The 23,160-nt window shown below is 36.9% G+C and overlaps 1 protein-coding gene across 4 annotated transcripts in view; it reads left to right on the forward strand.

The window, feature by feature from the left end:
- Positions 1 to 23,160, forward strand: part of VCAM1 (vascular cell adhesion molecule 1) — a 46,245-nt gene that overhangs the window by 3,033 nt on the left and 20,052 nt on the right. Inside the window, exon 1 of one of the 4 annotated variants that reach the window (XM_064719257.1) lies at positions 2,659 to 2,676. The exons of the other annotated variants lie outside the window; for them this stretch is intronic. The gene's annotated coding sequence lies outside the window, so the exon portion shown is untranslated. Of the gene's footprint in view, positions 1 to 2,658; positions 2,677 to 23,160 lie in introns of those variants that run through there. 4 annotated transcript variants of the gene reach the window in all.

The raw sequence follows: 23,160 nt of genomic DNA on the forward strand, positions 1-23,160 counted from the left end.
AAATTGTGATGCTTCTAAACAACACCCTGAGGCATGGGTTATTTGTGAAAATAGCTTGCAGTGGGTGTTCCTGAAGTTAGAGTTTGGATTCAATCTTTTGAAGTCGCCCTTAATTCAAAATAGTTATAAAAAGTCCTAGAGCTGCTTTGTGGCATTAGGTACCTACAGCAATATGAGTGTCCACCAAAACTGGGCAATCACTGCCTCCAAAATAGGTGTGTGACAAATACAGGCAGCAATGTGAAGCTGGGGAATTGTGACAAGGGGAGATGAAGAAGGCAGGACAGGGGCACTAACAGTTTGATCCTGAGAAACAACACAGAAAAAATCTGAAAGCCAGAAGAGGCCTGGGATTATGATAAAAGTAACATCTCAGATTCTTTGATTCTTTGTACGTGAGGAAATGCAATTCTATGCTTTTCTTAATAAATAAAAACATGCACTTGTATTTTCAATTTCTTCCTTTAACAAAGCGTTCCATACACCAGCAAATTTTCTTTAAACTCTGAAATCAAAAAAGGTATGAGTTGCATCAGCAGTCTTGTGGAGACTGCATTCAACAGCAGTGCTGGACTGACAAGCGCTGACAGGAGATAACATCTTAGCTAACCTCCAGATTCAGTCAGCCATAAGCACATTGTGAACCTTTTTTTCCTAACTACCAAGTAGATGCTATTTTTAAAAAAACCCACATACAGATTATTTTCAAATGAAGACATTTAAGTGTAGCATTTCATTAAAGAAAAAAGTGACAACATATACTTTAGCTTTCTATTTAATCTTAAATCACATAACTAGATTATTGCAATATTCTTTAAATTCAGAAGTCCCTTTCTCAAATGGCAGCGAAAATAGCTTTTCTCGTGACTGTTTAACTTCTAAGAAAGCTACTTTTTTTTGCTCTTTTATGTCAATCCTTCCCATGCACTGTCATCATTTTACCAGGGTAATAGTCTATTTTCTTTCCTTCTCTTCCCCTTTCTTCAGTATCTTCTGTAATTTTCTTCACTAAGGGAAAAGTTCTTGATTCTGCTGATCAGGGCACAACTCCTTGAGCTGGGTAAGTTTTGGGAGACAGTTGTAAACTGAATTTAAAGAAGTGATGGACAAATCCCACATACTTGAATTTCTATTTAGAGTGAGTAGGTATTGAAGTTGGGCTTTTACTGTGCAGAGCAGTGGACAAATTTTTTTGTCTATATTTACAGATATTTGCATTTGAATAAGGTTGTGTAAAAAAATGATAATGTGAAAGAAAATTTTAAAAATAGTTTGAAGGCTGGAGAAGAAATCTTTTTGGCTGAAGAGTTCAATCATAGTAACTTAAAAGTGCCATTACAGAACAAGCACATTTATGCAGATATTCAAACCAATCTGTTACCATACATGGTGATCTATTGATCTCTTCTGGTGTGGAAAACACGACTTTACAGACAAATAGCTCTGCTTGAGGAGCGTGGGTCACCTTGCCTGTTTGTTGTCAAGGAGTTCAATATGGTAAAGGTCCCTGTGCAGTCTGCCCTACACCCAGTCTGCATGGATATTCCTGAAAATAAAGAACTGGAAACAATCCCGAGAAAACACATTTGTGACTGCTTTCTTGCCTGAAGCTTTGGGTCTCTGAAGAGGCAAAATAACCACTCCAGGAAGGTTAGCTGTTTGGAGTTCAGAGAAAACTGCAGGATGTCGAACCTGCAACCCCATGCATCAGGCTTGTCATCAGTGTAGAGCCAAGCTTTTGAGTTGTTCAGAGGGAAAGCAAACTGCCAGTTGGAAGGGGAGCTCAAGCCAATCAAGGGAGCTGTGTAGCACCTTAGACTTCACCATGCTGAACTTTTCCTCTTGTAAGACAATGGGTTGAAATAATGAATAATAAAAATGTGCCTCTGCCAAAATTTTTCAGCATCCTTTAAATGTCTCTTTTTTCTGTACTGTGAGATTCACTCCTGCTTCCAAGGTTTTCCTGCTGCTCTAGAATTGAAAGCCGATGAAAAGTGTAATTAGTATTAATTACCAGAGAAACACAAAGGAAGGAAAAATAAATCTCATCCTTACTGGACAGAATCAGCTCTGATGGCTCAAGAGCCAGGGCACACAGAACAAGAACAGAGCTGCTGTTATTGAAAAGCTTCACTTAAGACCAAAGATGCCTTGGGTTCAGGCTGTCTTCACCTGCTGTGGGGCAGTCTGAGGGCAGAATTAAAAACCCAGCTATGCTTCAGGCAAGAGCTGCATCCCTCCTGATCTGTTCTGAAGCTGATGATGTGATGGAGGTGTAATGTTAGTCACAAAGCAACGAAGTGAGCATTAGCAACAGAGAAAACTGTGAAAGGGAGAGCTTGAGAGACAAAGATGATGAATTGAAAAATAGTCTGTTTTATAAAACATTGCAAACTTTGCTTCATGTGTATTCCATATCCTCTATGTTTGCTTCTGACCCCTTTGTCTCCCTTACCTCTGTGCACCACAGTGCTGAGATATCCAGTTTCTTCTCAGCCTGGAGCCTCTGACACTGAGTTTGATGTAATTTCATTAATCACTGTTCTTGTGATTCTCTATAAACTTTGCATCTTCCATTCCAAGGTTCAGTGAGATGGCTGTAGCAGTGTTGTCGCTGTGGAGACAGAAGCACCAAGGTTTGAACAGAGTTAGTAACCAGAAATATTGTGAAGATATGTGAGTAGTGCTGCTTCATATCTATGTTTGATTATTCCTCCTGTGTCTTCTGTTGCATTTCATACATGGCCATCTACACAAATGAAAAGCTTCATTTCAGGAGTGTCCTTTTCCACAAAAATATCTCTTTCAATTAATCCTGTTTTATAAAGGTAGTGATAAAATCTTGCAGGATTTGAAATGTTCAGTCATATTCACTCCTCCAGTGAGCATAATTGTCCCTCTTTCATTCAACAGAGCATCTCCCCTTACTCTAGATTAGTTTCTCTCAGTTTGTGGCATTATTTCTCTAGGACAGATGAAATGAAAGAGTTGGTAGGTTGCAACAGGGGGAAAAAATAGCCAGCCTCACTACTGCTTCCATCTGATTTCAATAAAGACATTTTTATACCTTTCACTGGTAGCTAGTGGCTACTAGCTTTTTTTTTTTTTTGTATGCTAATTAAATCAAGGCAGTAGAACTGTATTGTGTTAAAAATAGAGATAAATAGAAACGTAAAAAAGATATTCATTGTATAGAAAGAGTAAATATAAGCTCTCTGAATTTCACAGCAGATATCTTGCTTGGGTCTTTGTTGTTTAATGTAACTATTATGTACATATGAATAGGATTAGGACAGTCACATGCAGATTTAACAAATGATGGCTCTGAACTGAATTAAAGGCATGAATTAATTTTCTTTTATCTCATGCATCATTAAATATTGCTGTCTACTGATTATCTATATAATACCTGTCACCTGATAGCAACCACGGTCGTTATGGTAATGTCAAGATTATAATTATAGTCCCTTCTGCAATGTAGTCATACTATGCTAAAAAAATCCTTGAGATGATAGTGTCCCATGCTTGGTATCAGCCCAAACACAAATACATTTTGAGACTGTTGAGAGGAAGATATTTTGTTACTACGTTATCAACATGCAAGAATTATGTACATACATGTACATACATGTGTATTTAATCACAAAATATGCAGCCTTTTGAACTATGGCTTCATTTTATTTGAGATAGACAAAACTTGTCAGAGCTTCATATCCCTTGACGAGCATCCCTTTGGCTGAGTTTGGGAATTTAGGAATATTTTTAAAATGTAGTTATTGCTCAGAGAAATAATCTTTGTTTGGCAGCACGTGTCAGAGTGGTAGATGAGCCCATACCCTTTTGCAGCAGAGCATGTGGTGTCCCAGGGGTCCTGGCTGCTCCTCCCAAGGTCCCTGGCATGTCAGGAGCTGGTGAGCCCCAATGCCCAGAAGCTGATCTGGAGATCAGGACTCCTGGGAGACACATGTTTACAAGACTCCACAAGGTTGTGGGTGGCAGAGAGAGTGTGGCTTCCCAGAGGATAAAATAGGTCTGATTTCTGTAGAATGTAGGGCACAACTCTGAGAAAAAAAAAATTAAGTCATTATCTGGTAGCTTATGCAAATTTTATTAATTTAGTTTGCCTATTTTCTTTTAGATTTCAGAGACAATTTTCATTTAATTATAAAGAAAAAGTAATGTCTCATAAGTATACAAATGTATAAACAATCTCTACCCAAATGTAAAAAAGGTTCTAGGAAAAGCATATTGAGGAATCTATGTGAATGCAACCTGTGCAGCAAATAACTCAGAATAAAAGCCCATTACATGTAAAACTAAGAGTATTGTAGCCATTATCTCATTTAGTGCCATCTAACACTATAAATATTATGTTAACCTAATGAATAAAATAGTTGATTATATGTTTTTCTTATCTGTAACCTGAAATCAATTATGATCAGCTTAATCAGGGTTGAATGGCCCATACAAGTTTATATCTGTAAATGAGATACCTATAGAAATACTGAAGTGTTCTTTTATTTCTTATTTTCATCACTTACACAGTATTATATTGAAATACTGTTTTCAATTAATTGATTTTGGGAACTAAGTTGGTGAACTGCTGTCATATAAATATTTGGTAATATTTTTACATCAATATTTGGTTCCAAACAGAAGTGTATAAAGCTGGTTTTGTACCAGCCATTCTTGGGCTGGCATAGGTACCTGTTGTAGGAATAGTTTTATTCAGATAGTCTATGGACAGGCTTTTGGCAAGAATATCCATAAAAACATTCAGGGGTGCCAAGGTTGTCTGTAGCTGTTAACCAAGGGTGTGTGGTGCTGGTGGAAGCTGTCCCAGTGCAGGCAGCTGTGTCTGACAGCTCTTTGGGAACAAGGAGGCAGCTGAGCTCCAGCTGCTCTTTTACAGGGGCCAGCCAACGATCTGAGCTGTTCTCCCTCATACAAGGCCATTGCAAAAGGCCCCAGCTCCTGCATCTCTCTAAGAACTGCACATTTATGCCACTTTTACACTCAGTAACTCATTTATCCTCATCTCTTCACAGACTTAGGGTGGTTTATGCAGAAAGGAATAAGACCAATGGAATCTCAATTAATTTGTTAATTATTTAGGGATTAAGGCCTTAATATACCCTGATCATTTAAGAAGTTTGGTTGATTACTAGGATTTAATGGAAAATCTTTATCTTGACGTTCATTCTGAAATTATTGTTTGAAGATTCAGCTGTTTTCCCCTTAGGCATTAACAGCATTAAACACTTGGCTTTCCAATAGTAAGAAGTTCATGTAATGGTGCCCCTGGAGGAGCAGACCATGCTCATGGGACACAGCAGGAAATATCCATCCCTCCTCATAGTAACAAGCACAGCTGTGAATTAGAAAGAAAGATTCAGCAAACTAGATTGGCTCTTGTGTAGCCCAACAGAAACTGCCAAGGATATGAGTCAGACCCAGACCTGCAAGAGACTTTTTCTGTTCTACCATTGCAGCTCTTGTTCTGAAGTTATACTCTCATTAAAGGAACTGGATTTGTTTGATGCTTGCATAGAGTTAGGTCCTGCATATATTGTAGAGGCAAATGGAACCCGGGCATCTTTGAGTGGATCTCAGATTCCATGTGTATGCAAGGAAGTCATTACCCTCCTACCACGTCATGTGAAGGCAAAGATACTTTTTACAGCCTTTTTTCTTTCTAGGCATCTCAAGGAATGTTCCAAGTCTCTTCCAATTTTGCTCCTTTGAAAGCAGAGATTTTTCTGTAGGAAACAAATGCCTTCAGCAATGTGAAGGATTTAGCCACATTGCCTTTGCTGTCCTGTGAGGTGTGTGTTAGTATTGGTATGGTGCCAGAGCTTTTCCAAAGGCATTGGTAGCTTGCCTAGACCATCAGTAAGGATCTTGATTTTCCCATTTTGAAGGGAAGCAATAAGACCTATTCCAAAGGAAAATACATGCTTTTGTCTCATTTTTGTATTATCAAAGAGGGGTTTATTGTCAGGCTCCCATAATTCAGCTGTATGTCTAGATAAACAACAAACTAACTTGACAATTCTATTAATGATTTCTCCCTGGCCCTTCTTTTGCTTCATCACTCAGCTGAGTTCCACACATGGAATTACTGAGGTCAGGAAAAGAGAAGCTAGATGGCACTATGGTCCAAAGGGATCATGTGCTGCTGGTGAGCAGGGTGAAGCTGTGTGGGTTAGCTGGTCTAGAAAGCCTCTGGAATTCAATAAATATCAGCAAAAACAGGGTCAGAATTTTTAGAGTGGAATTTGGGAGAGAACAGGCTTATACAATTACTTACCTTTTGTGTTTTATAACACAAACGGACTTAAGCATATAAACATGAAAAAGAAAGCAGATGTAAAATGGCTTTAAGATTGCCTACACAGATAAAACTGTGAGAAATAGTTTATGCATCATTGCCTTAACATAACTTAAACATATTTGTGATTTTTAAACATATGCTCAGATATTTCTGTTTATATACATTATTGTTTATGGAAGTAGATAAGCTATGTACCATGTGTGTGCAATTAGAGAAAATCAATACACTCCTCTGATTTGGTCCAGCAATCTAGAGGGGAAAAATAATCCACCCTGAAGCACTCATTAAACCTTCCTTTAATGACTTTAAGGGTAGAGTTAAAGGGGCTTACACTGCCGAAGTATACATTTCATTCAAGCAAATATCTGGGGTAGTTATTGTAAGACACTCATTAAGTTGTCTTTATATGCATTTATTTTCATTATAATATGTCAGTTTCTATAATCTCTATTTTTTACTATTTTTTGCTTAACAAATATATGTAATTCATCCATTTGGAATGGAAATCAGACAAGAATATATTAATGTAGTTTTTATTAAAACTGCAAGGCAAACTAAAGCCTTTACCTAACCAGTAATTACTATTTAAGAGCACAAATATGCAGTTTAAGCTTAAGAACTCCTTAGATAAATGTCAAAGTTATTAAAACACAAAACAAATAAACAAAAACATCTGGAAGCTCTGGAAGTCTGCGCAAACAGACAGTTTAAGCTAAAGAATTGCTTAAGAGAATGTCAAAGTTGTTAAAACACAAAACAAATGAACAAAAACATCTGGGAGCTTTGGAAGTCTGGGGAGGTCTTAATTTGTAATTACTTTAAAATCTCAACATTTAAAGTAAATAGAACCCTGTCAGAGAAGCAACTTTGCATTTGTAGTAAAGCCAGCCTCTAGGCCTTTTCGTTTGTATCTTGCTTATGCAGGGAAGGGGTCTGCGCTGCAGCAGGCTATATTTGAACCAAAATCTTTGCTAAAGAAATAGTCCTTTTTTTTAGAGGAGTTCAATAGTTGAGGTGAGGTAGTGCTGTACAGATTACACAAATGTGCATCTGTCACGAAGAGATGCAAAAAATAACTGATTTAGTAGGATTTTATCATGGCAGAAGGTAGCAAAAAAATACCATATTGTTCCTACAGAGTTCAGTATATTATTAATGTGACAGGAAGAGGTATAGATGAGCATGAAAATAATTTGGAAATGCTAGGAAAGCTTCAAGGTTAGTAGTTGCTAGGAAAATCTTGCAGAACTTCTGCAAATCCAGCAAAAAAAGCATGAGCAAGATGACTTTAAAAGCTTAATGTAATTCCAGAATTTTAATGCTCACAAATTTGCAAGACAGCATGTGAAAGCAAATTCATAGAACTGCAGGCCTACAAGGACAGTGTTAAGGAACAAGCAGGAAAACAAACAGAGCAAAGTTGGAACAAAGAGGAGAAAATGGGATCGGAAGGAATGGGAGAACAAGACGCCTCCTTGGAAGTGAAAATGTGATAATGGACATAGTCAACACTGTCAGGAAAACAGGAAGTTTATTGAAGAAGCTTCAGGAGAGACTAGAAGAGAAGGAATCATCTGTGGACAGAAGGCACAGTGGAGGAAGTTGAAAAGTTTGTAGAAAGTGTGCAGAGAGGTAGGTGCTTATTAATTTGGGAAGTGGGATTGCAAATTTGAAGAACCCAGTAGAAGGCTATTAGAACAACCTCTAGTGGCAAAACAAATGTCCTTTAGCTTAGCTAACAGCAAAAAACCAGTTACTTCTAACATGGCAATCTGTTTAAAAATAAGGGGAAAAAAAAGAAATTCATTTCACAGCAATTTTTTTTACATCTTCCTCCCATTTCAAGCTACACTGAACTTTCCAACTCCTGCTTTATTGTGTATTTGGTGATTCCAGAGTCCTTTTTAACTCCTGTAGTTAGTACCAGTATACTGGAAGGATGTATTTGAAGTTTAAATGGGAAAATGATGCTTCCCAAGAGATGGAAAACATTAAGGGCCTCCATTAACAAAGTGGTAAAGAGGTGGGATTTAGGAATAGAATTCAGAGGAAATTATAACCAAGTCTTTCCCTTCTATCAGCAACATGTGAAAAATTCCTATTTCTCTTAATACCTTTTAGAGACAACCCCTTCTTGCTGCTCTGCCCATTTGCATTGAAAACAGAGGTGCTGTAATTACCCAGGCAGGGGAACACCATCCAGTGAGTGCTACCATTCCTCCAGCTTGTATTCAGACGTGGCAGATCATGAGCCTTGTCCTTAGTTAACCATAGATTTCTGCTGCTGCATTAAAAACTGGCCTTAATTTATAATGTCTTTAGGAATCACACATTTTTTCCTTAGTGGGGACTGTACCATGCAGTTTGCCACTTGGTTCTGGACTTTGGAGAACTGACTGCAGGTTTCAACCTTCAAAAATCCTGAGAAATACAGGAGGGCTGATACAGTACTTGTACAGCTGGAGTTTTGCTTTGTGCTGCTTCAGCAACAAGGAGCAGGACTGTCTGACCTGGCAATGTTTCTGTCCTTTTCTTTTTTTTGTGCTTTTTGCCATTCAAGTGCTTTCCTCCTAGAATTCAAGGAAACTCATATTTTGTTTTTTCTGATGATGTGTCAGATCCTTTTAAAGTAGTGTGGATGTTGGCTGAACCTTCTGCAGGTTCAGTCTATAGTGGCTAAACTGAATGGAAGCCAAGGAGTTCTCTGATGTCTATTATAAGTCAAGGGTCATGTTGTATATGGAGCAAAATACATCTATAGTGACAGGAAGCAGAGTGTTCCCTATGTTTTAAATAAACAATAGCAGGTCCAAATTCTAGTTATTGGTGATAGGAAGATCTTTTTGTTCTGTGAGATTTCTGTTTCCTGTGACTTTCTATAAGGTACATCTCCTTCATGTTTGCTGGCATTATTTGTGTTTTCTAAATGTGTGATACAGCACATTCTTAAAAATAACTGTCAACTTTGTATTTGTTTTCAAGAAAGTGCTGATACTAAATAAAGTACTAATTTTGGATTGCAGCAACAGCCACTAAATAGGCACACTCAGCAAGAAATCCAGCATGACTGGTTTTGGATTTAGTGTCATAGGTTAACTGAAGATAGCATGAGTTGATAAATTTAATGTACTTTGAATCTGTGAATTTGTTTTAAAAAATGTTCTAAACATTAATATTTTTAAGCTGCTTATCACAAATTGAAACTGCTTATTTTCACTATCCTTGTACGAATTTATTCACAAGATAGCTCATCAAAACAGTGTATTTTAAGGGCCATTTGTTTATAAAATACTAAAAGTACCAGGAGAGTTAAGTTTTGGCTGATGACTGTTCACACAAAGTCCAAGCAGGGTTTTTGAAATAGGCCTAGAGCTTTTTGAGTCTTCTAGCAGAAGACAGACAGTACATGAAAGCATTAACATTTCTTGAAGTTGTTAATTGCTCTGAATAAATCAACAATTATTTATTACAATAAAGATAATTTCTTGGAAATACCAGGAGTGCATTAGAAATATACAGCACTCTAATGGGATGTTGTATAGGCTCTTCATTGACATGGCATTTTACAGTGTACTGATTTGAAGAGCAGATTAGAATTTTCAGATGATTATTATGAATACGTTTATACTGCAATAGTCACTTGAAAATCACTCTTCTGCCATAAAAATTAGTTTCTGGTAAATTAATGTGTTTAACATCCTTGGAAGGTCCCAAATTAATTATGTTTATTTCAATCATCTGTAAATATATGCTGCTGTATTCCATTGCAAATCACAGGAGAAATTCCCAGTGCTGGCTCAGTGTTCAGAGACACCCAGAGTCAGCTGCCCTGGTTCAGGTACACAGTGGATCAGGCTGCCTGCTGAGGAGGGCAGCTGCAGCACAGAGTGAGAGCTGAGCCTGAAAGACCATTTTTCTGCTTGCCTCAGTTTGGGATTCAGACCCAAACCTGCGACTGCATTTGCAGCTGAGAGTCAGCCTGTGGAAAGACACACATCCTCCTTCTCATCTCCTGTTGCAACTGTTGATATTGCTGTGATAGTTTATGTGGGGTGGCCCTGTCTGCCTGCCCGCCCAGGGACTGAATGCAGCTTCCCCAAAGTTCCTCACCCACGAGCTGCAGCCTTCCCTCTGGAACCCAGGGGGTGGGGTGAGGACAGAGATTCCCACTTGCCCCTCACCCTTTTTTTGCTTTTTTTCTCTCTGCTTTCTCTCTGAGTGTAAGGTTTCACCAGTACTGAAGTTCAAAGCTGCAGTGTTTTTGTTATCAGCAGTAATGTCTAAAAGCCACTTGCTCCAGTATAGTAGATATTTTTGCTCCCAACAAAGGAGAGGAATGAAGAGGAGGACTCCATCTTATCAGAAGGCTAATTAATTCCTTTATTATACTATATTATTCTATACTATATAACACTATATTACATTACATCTAAACTGAATTTGCCAAGCACTCAACTGCACCGAGCTGCACAGAATCTCATGACTGTCAGCCAACAGTCCCAACAGACACACACAGGCCAAGGAAACAAAACACCATCACTTTGGGTAAACAATCTCCATATTGCATTCTGCTTTGGCACAATACAGGCACAGCAAATGAGATAAGAATTGTTTTTCCTTTCTCTGAGGATCAGAGAATGTGATCTCAAAAATATTCCTGGGAAGTCGTGCCTTGCTTTTCTCTGTGAAGAGAAATGTGGTCACACTCCAGCACAGGAGAGGACGAAGAAGAAGAAGATGAGAACGTTCATAACCAGTGTAACAAGCCAGAGGAAAGAGCCTCGCCGCTCTGTGCCTGCTCTGGCTGCAGCATTTGCTTGAAGCAGGAGTTAATTTGACCACATACATTCCTTTCCTTTTTCCTTCAGTTCTAGTCTAGTGAAATACAAGAGTTATTCCAGCATAAGTTAAAGAAAGAAAGGACTAATATCTATCAGAGATTAAGTTTTTGCTGAGAAAGAATAGTTTCCAGAATAGCAGGAAGTTCTGGAACCATAAGGGCCCCTACAGATCCTCCCAAAATATCCAGAATGCAAGAAGATTTTTCCATATTCATAAGCATTGAACTCCATCCATGACTATGATATTAATTTTATACAAAATATTTTGAAGTAATAATGGATGTGAAGGGGATTTCCATTCCCTCCTTTTTACAAGGGTATTTCCACAGACCTTCATGAAACAGTATCTGCTCGAGTACATATGAGCAAAACATGTTCAGATGTGATTGCTGAACAGATGTGATTGCTGTAGTAGAAGTTTGTTAGAGATCTTTTACACAAAACCTGTGAGCCTCTGGGTTCATTGCTGAATGATCTGCCAACTGCAAGGATGGTTTCTTGGATTTTTTTATAACTTCATTCTTATTTAATGACAGTAAGGATTCTTTTAGCAAAACATTTAAGCATATATGAGGCTTCCATTACATAGTTAACTGGAACTAATACCCTTTACTGATGTTATGTATATATTTCAGTATTTTGCACAACTAATAACCAGAAATACATACCTGTGAAGTAACATGTAGGGGTTTTTTTTCCAGTTTTGAGATTGTGTGATGTTCTGAGAGCCTGCACTGAACTTTCTTGTTTTGTTTCATTTCACAAATACTACATTTTGTCCATTTTTTTCTTTTCCTTTATTCTCCTGGAATAGGTTTCAGTTTCGATATATCAGAAGATTTTTTCTGAGTACTAAGTAGGTGGGGGCATTCCAACAGATAACTGAAAGAAAGAATAGTAGGAAATCCTAATTAATTGTACTGATTTTGTACAGATGAAGTCACTGAGTGACGCAGCAGGAACTAGGTGGGAAAAGAACAATAGTGTGAGCACACAATACCAAAATATTTGGAAGCAAGGAGTTTGAGAATTTAGCTGCTACTGGAAGCCATAGGACATGCCTGCAAATATGCCTGCTATAAAATATCTTACAGTTCTGCTAGTTTTAATTATCAGGGCAACTGCAGACTACGCTCAGCAGTGCCTGGAAGCATTAATGGCTTGTGAAAATGTAGTCACTGAGTGATCTGCTAACTTTTTCCAGATGCTGGTGAGGAAATATTTGTCAAGGCATAAGAGAGGCGTTCAGCATACTGAATGGGAGATTGGCTGTAATTCAAGGTGTAAGAAACTGACTTTTGGAAAGGCATATTGGAAAGGAAGTGAGAACATTTATCATGTGATTTTGAGAGGACTGGAAAAAGTCCCAAGAGCAATTATGGTGATAGGAAATGTGAGACCTGTCAGTGTAGAAGAAAGTCTTTATAGAAAATAAAAGCAGTTTTAAAGTTACCCTCTGACTGACTGGGAAGACAAAATAAATATGCAAAGGAAAAGTGGGTGTGCTGAAACTAGTATATAAAGGTGCAGGTGATTTCATAATTAAGAAGAAAGATATTCAAACTGAACTACTGAAAATAAGATGAAAAACCAATTACCAGAAAGAAGAATTTCAAAAAACCTCCTAATTTACTGATAGCTGTAAAGAAGTTGAAAGAGGAGAGCGCAGGTACTTAAGAGATGATACTGCAAGAAAGGTTCAGAAATTTTACATACCTGCTGTGACTTTAAATGCTAGCACTTGTAATTGTTCCATCATGGGAGAATAATCAGTGTTTCATATTTTACATATTTGTAAAGACAGAATGTCAGAACGAGTTACCTTATTCAGCACACTGTCTTCATCGTTCTAGGTTATCGTTGTTTGCATGGACAAAATTGCCCAACAGTTGCGGAGAACCAGAGGATGCTGGGCCCTTAATAGCCAAGAAGGAAGTATAGATATGTGATAGTGAGGGAGAAAATATTTCAGGTTACTTAGAGTCTGAGAACAATTTTGCGTGTCTGGAGAGCTAGAGCATTGTGCACATTCTTTTCAAACAGTAGCATGTAAATTGTTTCAGTGTTTGCACAGCTGGGCTTCTCCAGTTTTGACCTCACCAAAGTAATGTGGGGCATTTGCAGTACTGCAAAATTTCTTGGCAGTGAAGGAGCTTCCCAAGGGTGCTTTTCTCTTTGTAGCTGTCTTCTCATAAGGTACAGGGTTTTTACATGTTTGTTTATACTGTGACTTCCTGTTCTCCACTGCATTAGTGGAGACCACTGCCATACTTGGAAGGCATTTGCACAACATCAGATTATCCAAAAAGGAGAAGAACAAAAGGAAATTATTGTACATAAAATTGTATATGTTGTAAACATGTTAAAAGGCAAGCTCTTATTTTTATCTTTATATAACACAACCTGTTCTTCATGGGATGAGTAGCTGGCAAAAACTGGTACCACAACTAGTTGCAGACATAGTCTAATGTGAGTAAGTTGCAGAATGGTCTAATGTGAGTAAAGTTTTCCTCATACCCTAGGTTCATCTGAGTTTGAAAATGGAGATAATAGTAGTCACAGAATCATTAAGGTTGGAAAATATCTCCAAGATGAAATCTAACCTTTGAATATTCTGAAGCTTTTGAAACCTCCAGAACATGTACTTTTGTGTATTTATGGTAATCCTTTTATGGTAAAAAATATAAAGTTATCTGATATTAAACAGGCCAAATTTCAGTACTTTTTCCCTGTCGTAACTCCATACTACAAGTGTTACATCACATCAAATCCCCCACAGCTAGGAATCACAGTTAAATCTAAATTCTGCACGAGGTTTTTCTCTCCATAGTCCATCTGATGGAGCCCAGAGGAGCCTGTGCTGTGGAGGGGCTCACAGCAGGCACTGCTGGGTTCTCCACAGGTGCTGGGCTGTTATCTGTGAGCCCCTCCTCATCCAATCTTCATTAATCTCAGATTTATTGGTTTATAAGATGGTCTGTAACAGAAGAGTTCTTTATCAGGCCCATTTCTAAAAAATAAGTGCTTTCTTTGTGTAGCCAAAGGACTCCCCAGGTGCTGTTCCAGTCACAGTCTCTGCTCGGGGGTGTCATTTCCCTTGAGCTGTCTGGAATTTAGGTTCACTTAATATAGCAAAAAAGGGAACTACTGTCAAGGGAAATTGCTGTGAGGATCTAGGTCTGCCTTGTAGAAGTGGTTATGGATGTAGGAAATGGGACAAAATGAGTGTTAGTTCTCATGTAAAAAAAATTAGGAGCTGGATATGGCCTAAAGCTGTTTTTTTTCTGTAGCCCTGTTATTATGTCTTCTTTTTTTAGTCTGTAATCTCAAAGCATTTCCTCATAATCATGAGGATATTACAGCAATTCCTATTAGCAACAGGATTTAAAAACCTTCTCTTCCCTTGCAGCTTATTCAGAATATAATAGGTGTACTGAAATCAATGTGTGTGTTTATATTGTACCTAGGCCAACATGCTTGATGTAGATCACCAAAACATGACAGACAACTGCCACTGATTAATTTATTGATGTTTTCTACCCACTTCTCTGGAGCACTTCAACTCTATTAACTTAGACTGCCTAAGTTAAGCACCTAAATTTTCAGAGTAATGAACATTCCTTACTAGTTTAATTAGGCAAATGACATGTTCAGTAACTTTAATTGTGGCTAAATGAGACAAAGTGCAGGAACAAAGAGTCTGCTTTATAGTCCAACCCCTCACTTGTTACCACAATCCATTAATCTCTTCTAATATAGAAATAGAAGGTTTCCTGGGGGAGAAAAACATATGTGGGAACATACAAACTTCAATTATCTTCTTTCCCATTTTATAGAATGTGGATTTGCAACCTCAATAGCAATTTTAAATAAAATATCTCATTGCAAAAATTCCTTTATAGCATGTCACACTGCCAGAGACCATTGGAGTGCAGCTGCAGCAGCCCAGCTGCAATGCAGGTGCATTTAGGACTATCCTGGGCATGTGCAAGCAAGAGCTGAGACTGGGGTTTATTTGCTCTGAAGGATTCATGGGGGATGTGTATGGTATATGCACCATACTTGGATAATAATTCCATTTAGAAATAACTGAAGTTTTTGGTAAAAAAAAGAATTAAAAGTAAAAATTCACAGAGTTGTGAGTGTTTTAAGGAAATTCTTAAAATAAGGCCTGTCAATTATATGTTTTTGGATGCAAGATATTAAAAATTATTTTGTAAAGGTAGCATTTATACCATGACACCTACTGGGGACTTTGCTGTGACTAGTCTGTTTTTCATGAGATTTGCTAAAATACTGGTGAAATAGTTTTAAACTCCATTATGGTTTAATGAACAAGAACTGTAAAACACATTTTCTGCTGCATTTGTAAAATATGGATGTACACAGGCATTAATGTGTGTAGTAAATGATCATGATTCAAAGCTTAACAGATTGAAAAAAAATTAAAAATATCAAAAGGGACATCAAGTATTTTCAGATTTTATCTAGGACATGATTCTGCAGTGATTTTTAAGGATGTTGGTAGTACAGAAAATTTACTCAATCAAGTGGAGTTAAGAGTGTAGACAATTTCAAAATAATCTAAATTTCCAGAAGTTATCTCAAAACCAAAAAGCATTTATAGGAAAAATACAGTAATTCCCATCGATGTGCTTTATCTCCTGAACTGTAAGGATAATGAGTGAAGACTGGTGAGGCTTTGTATTTTCTGATCAATTTTTTTAAATTTTTTTTTTTTTTTTAAGGAATGTGGAGGTTTCATGAAAGTCTGAAAATCAGATCAGTGCAGTAATGCAGGAGTGCAGATTTAAGTGGATTTCATGCTGTTGCAGCCTGGACTTTGAAAACTATTGCTTGAGATGTCAAGGAAAAACAATATGCTAAACAAATTAAGAGATTCTTGAGAAATTCTTATTTTACATCTTTATTTAGAGAATTCATATTTTACAAGATAAAAAAATCTGAGGTAATTTGAAAGTCTTCTAAGATTTTTGGCATGACCTGGAAGGGCAGCACTTCCTAAACACCTGTTCTCCAGGTTTCTTAGAATTAAGTCTGAATGACTTAAGAAATGAATTTCTTAATTCAGTCTCTTTTTATCCAAGAGAGAAAATGGGCTAGAACAGAGATATGCCTTGGAAGGGACCCTGAGAAGGATTTTGTTTAATCAAATGATGTCAATACAGATTTGACTATGTAATTTTTTTTTGTTTCTACATATAGCTATTGATGTGGGAGTTTCTAAGAAAGTGTTTTGATCAATAGTCATCTTCACTAGAACAAGTTTGGAAGTACAAAGCACTTCCATTTTATTAACAGTATTTGATCCGTGACTAATTGCTTTTATCCTGTGAAGCTGTGTTTCTGTAAATGTATCTTTATGGTTTGAATGAGTGTTTTTAAAGTCTATAACTAACCCTATAGCTGTATGAACAAATTCTTCACAAACTAGAAGATGAGTTTAGTTCAGTGGTTCAGTTTTCCTTTTTTTGTGTGTACTTTTAAGGCTTTTAATTATTCCAGTAGGATCTCAGACACATGAGGTGTCCCACAGTGAAAATGAGAAGACAGGCTCTTATCTCAAGAAAGTTGACACCAGGTTCTAGTTTGGCATGTAGCACTGGTCAGTTTGGACAGGCTTCACAGCTGGATGAAAGCTTAATTTCAGTGACAGATTTACAAACAGGATGTAAGGGCAGTAATGAGATGAGCTGCATTAAAGCAAATCTTTTAGCATTTAGCATCAGTAGCTTGGTTTTAAAAAACAGGAAACCATTTCAGGGTGGATACTGCTTATCTTAGAAGCACCTAATGTTCTTTAACTTAATTGTGTGAATGCCAGTGTTTCTGTAACCACAGGTTTCTGTAACATAGCTGGGGTTTATCATTTCAGATGGAAGGCCCTCCCTCCCTTTGCTCCATAAAAGGCTGCAGGTAAAAAAATTCAGCGGGGAACTTCCACTGACCAATTGCATTGTATTGTTTCTTCCTAGCAAAGGCTGCTTTTCTCGGCAGTCATTCATAATTTTGAAGTCCTTCCAATGGAGGACAAGGCTCATTGAAATGGTCCAAAAGAATCAAAATTCAATGGCTAGTGCTAATCTTTGCCAATAATTTTCTGAAGTTATTGCAAATTATGAACTTTCAATACCTCATTAGTGGTACAATTTACAGGGCACTCATTAGGAAAGACTCATGGATGTTTATGTGGTCAAATAATTCTGGTCACTTATTTCTCCATAGAGAAACATAAAAATTTTCCTGCCTCTCAACTGCCTTGATTTCCCCCCCAAATTATTGTTATTATTATTATTATTATTATTATTATTATTATTATTATTATTATCTCTGATTCTTTACTACATGACAATGGTGATAGACATTTTTCAAAATATGACTAGAATATAAACTAAAAGACCCCAACTATAATAATATGATAAGAAATAGAAGTCAGCCAGGGTACTAAAAGCAATTGAGTACCTGCCTCAGGGAGATGAATTCTGTGTTCTATTGGAGAGCACACATGACAGTTACATTAAAATCAAAAGAAGAGATGGGTGAATATTTATTGGTTTTCAATTTAAAATATCTTTCAACCATTTTTTAAAGAGACTGAAATTGAGAATGACTTTCCTAATTGCTTGTATATGGATTTTATGTGCCCTGTGGGGAATACAGTACTTTTGAAGATTGATGTAATTCAGCATATAGATACATTGGTTCAACATTTGAGTTGCCTAGAAGGAGTCCAATAGAACTTGGAATACAGAGGCATTTTGCTAATACATTTAAGTCTTCTCTCCTTTTGCTACTACAGATAAGTCTTAAACTTTCCTGTGTGGTCCATTCACAGTGTTTTCCATTTCCTTTGAGCTTATTAAACAAGTCAAATGACAGTTTCCATCAGAAAGAGTAATCCTTGGCCTCTGCTTTTATGCATGCAGACAACTTGGTGATATTGGCATTCACCCGCAAATTGAGAAAAACATTTTTAAATTAACTGAGATTTAAATATATCTGACATGATTTAAGCTATAAATTCCCTGTTGTGTGGAGAATAGGAGAATTCATTGTTAAAATGAGTCTTAATCCTGACAAAATAGATGCAGATACAGCATTTTTGTGGCACCAGAAAACAAATTCGTGTTCATGTACCTTTAATAAAGGTAGCATACAGAAGATATTTTCATGACTAATCTGCAGTATATATATAAATCACTAAATAAACCTTAAACTCCTTTTTTTAAAAAAATGTCTTTTTATCTGCCTTTCTATAACTTTAGAAATTAAAGGTCAAATGTAAAGGTCACAGACTAAATATAGGCTGTTCGAATGTTATAAATATCACAGCATGGATGAAATGAGGAAGATTAGTTTTTTAATCCAAAGAATAGCAACAACTGTGATTTAATAAGAGAGAATTCTTCTCATTTCCTGTTAATGTTTTGTATTTCCTTGATTTAAGTGTGTTGTGATTCCTGAAACTGATATGATCTGATTACATGATAATTTGTAGGTGGGAAACTTTTGGGAAGTTTCTTCCTGTCTTCAGAGATAAAATGTTCAAATTAGACAAATTTATATGCACCAGTATTTACCAGTGTTTGTATGCATTGTTCATTCTGAATGGGTTTTGACTTTTAAAACAATTTTGTGGGTTTTTGCTGTTGAAGGAATAATTGCAGTAAAGTGAGACAAGCTAAAGAAGGAAGTCATACCTCAAATAAGGAGACATAATCTCAGCAAATAAGGACAATATTTAAAGAACTGTGCAGTGAACTTTGCCAGTTATGAGCATCCTTCATCTTCTGCTGAAGCCACTGCTGTTGACTATTGCTGTAAGTTAGACATTGGACCTACAGTAAAGGCAAATGTGGGAAATTATCTGTTCCAGAGCGCATTCTAGCATTCTTGCATTTCTGTTCTGAGAATGATGGGTGTCTGTCCAGGTGGCCAACTTTGGCAGGATAATAAATCGATGTTCTTTCTTCTGTGTACCGGAGGAAGCGTGGAGGAGGGAAAATGTCTTCCTTCCAGAGGATATTTGCCTTTGCCATAGTGATAGAAAAAGCTGATGAATAAATCAGCCAGAAAAAACCAAACCAAAACAAAAAAACATAGGGGTCAGAAAACTTATGGCAAAGGAAAAAACAGGGAGAATACTGTATATGTCAGGACTCTGGCTGCCATTTCATAAACAACCTTCTTCCTATTTTTGTGCAATTTACTTTAACATCCTGTTTCTTTCTTTATCCCATGTGCAACTTTGGGATTTTGAAAAGGGCTGAAGCCTTAGAAAAGTTTTGTTTATTGTGTATTGGGAGAAGGTGGAGTCTTCTCTGCTAAAATTGGGAAATGTTTAAAGAGAGATAATAGATGCTGCTGCAATGAAAAATGCCAACTTCCTCCCAAGAGGAGAGACAGCACAGAATGAAAAGTGATTTTGATTATATGTATTAGAGATTTACTATTTAATATATTTCATTTGAAACAACTTTGCATTTTGAGATCAGTTTTGACATGATTTTCAAGCTGTTGTATAAAGCCAACTTCCACTCTTCAAGTAAAGATATGTATTCTTGTGATAAAATTTGCAAATTTTTGTGCTGTGGCAAAGACAGCCTTCTGAACTACATCCATGTTTCGCACTTGAGCCCTTGCCTGAGCAGCCCAGCATAGCAGGAGCTCTATAAATTATCATGTTCCTTGTGACTTCAGTTATACCAATCTGGGCTTGCAAAGAAGCAGAGCAGCTCCCTAGCCTTTCAGTCATTCCAGTTTGCAGTGTTAGTAAATGTGGGTTAAAAAAATCATTTGGTAAGTCATTACACAGCTGAAGAGGACAATGCAAAGTCTGAAAGTGTATCTTGAAGAATCTCTGTTTGAGTCCCTTGGGCTTTAGACTAAGCCAGAATGCAAACCTAAGTAAGAGGTGATGTGGTTAATTTGGGAGAATCTTATGTTCACAGGTGGGTGCCAACAGGCAGCTCTGTGACACTTGTGCAAAGTCAGCAGATGGTGACACAGGCAAACTGTGCTAGCAGGGCTGAGACAGCCTCAGAGCAGTGCACTGGCAGGCAGCAACAGCTGTGGGACAGCTCAAAACTTTGACAGAGGCCCTGTGCAATGCTGGGATGCTAAGAAGAGCTCAGTTGATAAAGTTTAGTGACATTCTAGATTCGAAAAAGGCAGAGATTATTTTAAAGTTGCAGGAGAAAAAAGTTTTGCAGTAGTGCAAGAGGAAAGTAAAGCAGCAGAGCTGGTTTAAGAGTGGCAGAACAGAGCAGGTGATTCCTTGTTCTAATTGCAATAGTGTTAGTTAATACTATTAATTTCTATTTTTCTATTCTGTTTAGGATAAGTTTTAAAAGGCTGCAAGCTTTAGAAATACATCTGTAAACTTGTATTTCCAAATCTCTTAGATATTTCTCAAATTTCATTTGCTCATAGGTTTTTTCTTGAATTATGTTCCCAAAACCACGGACTCAATGCAGACCATTTCTCTCTGAGTCAATGTGTAAGCAACTATATCACTTGTGCTTCTACCATTCTCAAGATGTTATCTTTTAATCTGCTTTTTGGCCTGTGTCAGGGATGGGATTCTGGCTTGAAAAAATTCTGACTCATCCACTGTAGGTACATTCTGTCCATCTCTATCTCCTTGTAACAACGACACTCATGAGCATATCTAAACAGGATTTCAGTCCCAAAAGACTGGAAATGGGGGAATAGGAGTTAGATCTCAGGTACTAGGCAGCTTCTGGACTACTTTCCATTATTCTTACCAAGGTTTAGAGGAATATTGAGTTAAATAGAAAAACAGTCTTTCCCCTGCAAAAGCAGACCTGTCAAATGCTTTGGTGTACAGTTGTGTTTCTTTTAATATATGCTGGAAAAGATAATAAACAAGTAGTTCTAAATGTGAGGGAGAAACAGCAGCAGCACTTAATTATGAAAAAGTTTCCTTTTGGCAAAAGAAGTTAGTAAGTATAACCTCCAATGCAAAACATGCAATGTGTTTTGTAATATGTGGAAATAATAATAAGGGAATAGGAATATTGTTTATAATATTTTTATCTTAACTCTGTGTGCTAGCACCATTTTTCCTTTCGTTTGAGCTACTTCATAAGAAAAAATTTTTCCTGAAATATATGAGATAATGAAGCAAGACTATTCAATAATGTTTTCAGAATTTTCCTCAATACCTACTTCCCATTTACCATTTTTTCCAGTCTTTGTTCTTTTATCTTTTTACATTATTTATTGTGTTTTGTGGAGCAATTGTAAGTGATTCCTGTTTTTTTGGAGAAAGATTTTAAGTTTTAGCATAGAAAGAACTTATGATATTTAAAAGAAATTGTTTTAACACTCTTTCAAATAGCCTCCTATTATGTGGGCCCTGGAAATTTTCAAATGTATTTGTGACAGAGTCTGGCATTCATTCATACCTTGACTAGTAAGTTTCTCAAAGAAGAACCTATGAAATTTATCTCTGTGTAAAGCACTGTTAAACTGGCAGGAATGGCAGATTTCATTTCTCTTTAACAGCGAGATTTGAAAGCTGCCTTGAGCTCCTGGGTAGTTCCTGCATGTTCATATGGGAAGCATCAAGCTGCTCTCACTGTTACTGAACACTTCTGGGTGTTGTAAAGCCAGTTGTGACAATCCAGACCACACTCACTTTCCCTGCAGGCCCTTGACATTCCATGAGCTCCAGAGAGCTCTCTGAATCATGATTCAGAGGCCTTGCTTTGAGACACAGCCAGCAATTACAGCCAAGGTGAACCTGAAGTTCCAAGCACGTTTCAAGTTAGGCTTGCACTGTGTTTAACCTCAGTGACTTTAAGGAGTTACCATGAAATTGTTGCAAGTGATGTCACTCCATAATCATGAGATTACCAAGAAGTCACAGACAACTTCTCACTTGTTTTTTTGCCCTATTTCTTCTAATTAGATCCTGACAGGATTTCCAGTTATTCACAATGGTTTGCTTTACAACTATGTGCCAGAAAAGTGCTATTAGTACTCAAGTCCCATAGGTAATTGTGTTTGCCAGTCAAAACACTAATGTGGTTGTCTGAGTTTTTGCTTTAATTTTCTGTCTAAAACAGCCTTGGAAGGATAAACTGAATCTTAAATGGCACATTATAGAAATCCTTATGAAAATGGCTTAGTGCCATGATATGAAATGCGTTAATTGAAACATTAGATTTTGTTAGAAAGAGTAAGAAAATAAAAGGTCAAGGTAAGTTTACAGGTGATTCACAGACCCAAAACTAACTTCACAAGGAATGTTGTGCAGGATTTTCATCTTCTCATTTATTTATCTTTATAACCATCTGCAGCTTTAGAGTACATTAGTAGCATTTATCGACTGTATAATCCCTTAAAAATTAGAAAACAGTTGTTTCTTTTATTAAAAAGGGAATATGGTGAGCTACTAGGAACTAGTAAAGAGTACAGATTAATTTAGTAATTGCTTTATTCCTGGGTAGATATGGAGTTTTGAACACATACACTGCTTACTTTTCAATCTTGTGATAAATTTCTCTTCATTCTTGTAATCATTCTGTACTATAGACTTGACCTGAAAATTTGTCCGCCTTTAAGTTAAATGTGCAAATCTTGTAGTAACCTTTAAATATAATTTTTATTTATTAATTTTCCAATTAATGAATTAGAAAAATAAATTTAAAATAAATATTCCCATTAATAAATACAATATGTGGGATAAATTGGAACAATTTTTCTTAAATTATGTGAGATCCTAAATTGTTGATAGACTATATTTGCTATGTAACAGCACATTAGGATCCATATGCTGACCTTAGAGGTAGAAGAAAATCTCTTCATGCCACAAAAATTCAATAGTCATGGCACAAGACACCCAAGAGTGCAAGAAAAGCAAAAGTCAGCAGCTGGATCTTAGTGCCATAGCAGGTGAATCAGTATTATAGAATGTAATAATAAATCACTTATAGG

The sequence above is a fragment of the Zonotrichia leucophrys genome, chromosome 8 (genome assembly GCF_028769735.1).
Source record: "Zonotrichia leucophrys gambelii isolate GWCS_2022_RI chromosome 8, RI_Zleu_2.0, whole genome shotgun sequence".
Lineage (NCBI taxonomy): Eukaryota > Metazoa > Chordata > Aves > Passeriformes > Passerellidae > Zonotrichia > Zonotrichia leucophrys.